Raw genomic sequence first — 5,000 nt, 5'->3', positions numbered from 1 at the left:
CAGCAAATGCTTGATTAACTGCTCAAACTCCTCAAAAAATACCATCCTCAACCCGAGAAATTATGCTAATCCCAAATCAAGACCTAGATGGCATGGGAACAACACAAAGGGGGAGAAAATGGTGAAATAAGGGGAGGAAATATTTAAAAATGGCGGCGTGGCTTGGCCAATGACAGGCGAGTCAGTGGCGACGCAAGTCAGTGTCGAGGAAACCGTCAGAGAGGAGGAACGCTTGGGGATTTCTTCGTCTTTTTATTAAAAAACCTATTAATCCTTCGTTTAATTTATCGAAGCCATGGCCGAACAGTAGGTGTCTTCGTGTTTTGAAATGTGGTCGGGGTGATTTTTATTTATTTATTTGTGTTTGGTGTTTGTGGAGAAAATATCGAGTTTGTTTTACCAAGGGAGACGATGTACCCCGGTGTAGTCGACAATTTTTTTCTTCTTTGGTTTTTCCTGTGATCGAACGCAATTTTGATGGGTTCGGGTGAGCGGAAAATCATCCTAGAGACTTGTTGTGTCCTTTTTACCTTCAAACCGCCTCTTAAATCGGGAAAAAACGTCCAAAATAACCCATTTTATGGGCCTCGCCGGGGGATGAAATGGCAGCTCCGAATCCATTCAATTTTGCGCCGTCATTCCTAACAAAATCACCTCGATTTACTTTTTCTCTCCTTCCTCTCTCTTATCTCCATTATCACCTGTATTCCACTCCCCTTTCCATCTCTCTTCGATCAGGAGAGAGAAAGAGAGACGAAGCGAGGTGTAATACAAGGAGAAATTAAATGTTTGTAGAGAGACAAAGAAGGGCTCATCAGGAAGTGTACACGTAAAACACATACTTCACGTGTTTTAGGGATTAAATCTACGTTAATACTGAATTTGTTGACTTTTCTATTAAATTACTTGTGCAGACAGAATACACTTGAAAGTATGTGAGAAATTGTAATTAAATTCATTGCTTTTTTACAGGTTCACTTGTAACTACCAAGGTCTTGTTTACATGTACTGAACATGTGCAACACAAAGGGTTTTCCAAGTACCATCAAGTTTATTAGATATGATTTTTGTGGTATTTATGAACTCATTATCTAAACCTTTTGATACAAATAAAAAAGATCTTGATGTACTCATTATGGTGTAATATGTAATGCTGATGATTTAATTAATTTGGGTAATTTTGGAATAGATAACTGCTCTGCTACTACACAAATTATGTTTTTAAGTATGACCTCTGCACCTTTCAGCACTCAAGCAAATGCCAATAAACCAACTGCAGATATATTCTGGCAAGAGGAAGCTTGTAGACCTCCCTGGCAGTTTGTCAAACAAGGGACCATTCCAAGCCCTGTCTTGCAAGAATGTGACTCCCTTGGTGATAGCATAAAGCTATATCTTTCTCATGTTGAATAGTTATAGATCGGAATAGAATGGCACAAAACGATGCCCGTGTCTTCATTTTTGTACCCGTAAAGGACAGTAAATTTTCAAGATGTTTAATGAGAGAGAGGAGCTTGGGACAGTTTTATTTTGTGACCATTAATTTCAAAGGTCGTTAGGTTCAATCCTATTAGTATAATAGGATTGAGCTTAATTTAGGATGAATGTTTCCTTTTTTGGGGGGTCCCCATATACTTGGCCAACAAACTGGATGAAGCGAAAAGAGAACTCCCTAGGCTTACATAGCAGCCACTCTGCTGGGTGTGCGGCTTGTAGACTGGGTGAATGGGAAAGACTAATATGCTCTGACAAATTTAATATTTATCATATGATTTGCTTTAATCCAGATGGTAATAGACTTTTTCCAGCACTGTCATCTCTCTAGGTAGGCCATAACTCAGTCCCCCCAAAATTGTGCAACAATTTTTTTGTATATTTTTTTGTAATCGGTTTTCTATGATACAACCTGCGCTTTCCGTCATGGCAGCCAGGAATATGATGCTGTGCATGGAAGTGACATCCTGCCTGGAGCCGAAGCTCTTGCAGCCATGGCTCATGGACAAAACATTTCACACGTTTATCGGTGGGAATGATGCTGAATTACCTTTCTGAACACTAAATGAGGCAAATCACCCTTCAAGGGGTTTGTGTACTCATGGCAAGGCTTTTCTATTAGTCTAACCTTTACTTGTAATGACAAGTTCATGATACCTGGCCTACAGCCATGATTTCCCATAATGGCATGTTTCCGTCGCCTGACCCATGTTCCAAATTTTTTCATGACATTGTCACAAAAACACAATATAGAGAGCCAAAGACCCTCATACTTTGCAAAACAACTCCAATGAGCATGTGGCGAGGGATGTTTACTGCAGAGACTGGGCTCTTATCTTGCAGAGCAGATGTGTTCATTAAATAGTTGTTCATGTTTTCTGCCCTAACGACAGTCATTGATGAGATATAGCCTCTCCAAAGTAGATTTAAACCCTCGATAATTGTTACGCAGAGCAACGCAACCTCCAGAGAGTGTCTTGAAACCAGGGTATCATGCAAACCCAAACCTAATCTATCTACCTTCTATTACCAAGGCAGAGGGCAAGCCCCTCTGTACTCCCCTTTGTTAGCTCTTTGTGCCAACTAATAGAAAACGAAAGTTAAGAACCTGGTTTTGAGAGTGTGTTGTGTACCTAACTCTGAATAGTGATATACAAATATTTTTGTCATATACATTGCTAAACGAGTGTGGAATGTACCCTCTGTGTACCATGACTGGAAGAGTGCCTTCTCCAGGGAGGATTCCATGTCCATTGTGAGGATACTAATTCTCCCCACTGTGAGGGGTAGCACAGGTTGTATCACATGAAGATGTATATTGTGAAAAAATATTAAGTTGACACAATATCAAAATGACAATTATTATTGCACTGGAGAGTTCGTATAGTCTGTTACTAAGCGGACAAATCAAATCAAATGATAAATACACATACAAAAATGGTAAACCAAACACCGGTCCTGTAAGCCTAAAGCCTGTAATTTGGGTCAGGTGTGTATGCAAGAGGTTAATTTCTGATATTTGTTGGTTTGCGCAAATTATTCCATATATCAGTGCGAGTGGTTCTTTTTCGTCATATCCATAGACTTCCCCATCCAAGTGCAGTCATTGTTTTGCTATATATTCTGGTTTTTACCTCTTTTCCCCAAGATTCTTAAAAGCTTTATTCTAGTGAACGAGGCTCAGGTTCTTTATTAGAAATGGTAACACAGTCGAGTGCCATCAGAATAGGTGCACATCATTTTTAACCCCCATAACATCATAGTCACGCATAAAATAATGAGAATAGACCTCATATTGGATCTATTTAAGCAAGACCTGAGGTGTTCAGCATCATGGTACCCAAAAGTACCCAAGACCATGACCAAGTCAGGGTGTTTGACAATCCCCTTGCTGTACCTAGAGGAATAGTGATCTTGACCTTTGCGTATCCCAGTCTTCTCTCCTTAGTTGCTTATGGCGGCTATCTTTGCACTTGTCCATTCCAACTTGGAAAAAATACCACAAACTCTATAGCAATATCTAAATCTTGTACAGGTGGATTTTGCAATTTCTTGGTTGAGTGTTTTCTCTCTCTCTCTCTCTCTCTCTCTCTCTCTCTCTCTCTCTCTCTCTCTCTCTCTCTCTCTCTCTCTCTCTCTCTCTCTCTCTCTCCCTCTCTCTCTCTCTCTCTCTCTAACTCTAAATGTGCAGTCTTATGAATATAAAATTTAATTTATGGACTTGTAACCCCTAAAATGAAAATCCCTTTGTACAAAAAAATTCACATTCATTCAGCTATCAGATGATCCAAACCCCATTAGAATTGCCCAAGTAGTTATGGAGGACATTGAAAAAATGTTGACAAAGTTTGTTTTGAGATATTGGGCTTTGAAGTTGAGGATACTTTTTCCTCCAATATCCTTCTTTCTTTTTCTTCTTCTTCTTCTTCTTCTTCTTAAGAATTCTGATCTCGACATCAATCTTGATGCATTATATGGCATTAACTTGGTGTTCTGAAGTGTTGCTGGTACCTTGTCCCCCTCTTTTGCAAAGTACTGATAGCACTAACTGCCCATGATTGTCGAAGTGCAGCCTTGTCATCACAGGCTACGCAGTGCTTTTACAGTACCTCGTGAGGCATTTCATACAATAAGCAACTGCTGCAGTTGTGATTGAGATGTATTTCTTGTCATATGTTTATTAGTTACAGGAATAATAGCTACTATTAGTTGTGTGATGGGGGCTCATCAGGGGTACGTCTATGGGATGGTGCATGAGATGCGCAGCCTCTCCCTCTGACTCTTGTGTTGACTGCCAGCCTTGTCTCTTAGTTGTAGTTATCAGCTGATACTGTAAGCAATGTTACCAGATAGCTACCAGAGAATACCAGAAGAGTTAGTCGTAACTCCTTTATTTTTGTGTATTTAGCAGAACTATTATGTTACAGGATTACCAAAGCCTACAAGATTACAAAAGTTTTTTTCAAATTTTCAAGTATTTCTGAAAATATTTGTCAAATTCAGTGTAACAGGGCCCATAATGGTAGTAAAGGTGGCTGCCTCAGACGATAACATTTTCTACTTGTCCTGATCCCAGGCAAGGTACTTCAAGCAAAAAAAAATTAGTCTTTTGCCTGGCTGTAATAATGAGCAAATTTAAACAATATCTGAATCTCGGGATAATTAAATTTCAAACAAAGATGCATGAGCACCTGGCATTGACTCGTAAACACAGATATAGTTAGAACATTTCCTTAACCACTACGATCCAGATGACATTATGGTCCTTTCATGGAAAAATCTGGGTTAAGGACCAGGTGACTTGAACATGCTGTCATCAGGCAAAATAGCCACGGGCCAGATGACACGAATGTTGTATGAGCAAAGGCCAGGGTGATGGAAAAAATTCGCTGAGAGTGCACAAACCTCTCGGAGTGTGGTTTGACTCTTTTGATGTTGGAAGGGGGCTTTAGTAATATTCCCAATGATAAACAAATGTGGGGCGTATCTTGTGTAAGCAGTGACTG

Source organism: Penaeus vannamei, chromosome 37, assembly GCF_042767895.1.
Source record: "Penaeus vannamei isolate JL-2024 chromosome 37, ASM4276789v1, whole genome shotgun sequence".
In the NCBI taxonomy this organism is placed as follows: Eukaryota; Metazoa; Arthropoda; class Malacostraca; order Decapoda; family Penaeidae; genus Penaeus; species Penaeus vannamei.
The sequence above is the reverse complement of the archived record's forward strand: the minus strand, read 5'-3'. Positions refer to the sequence as shown.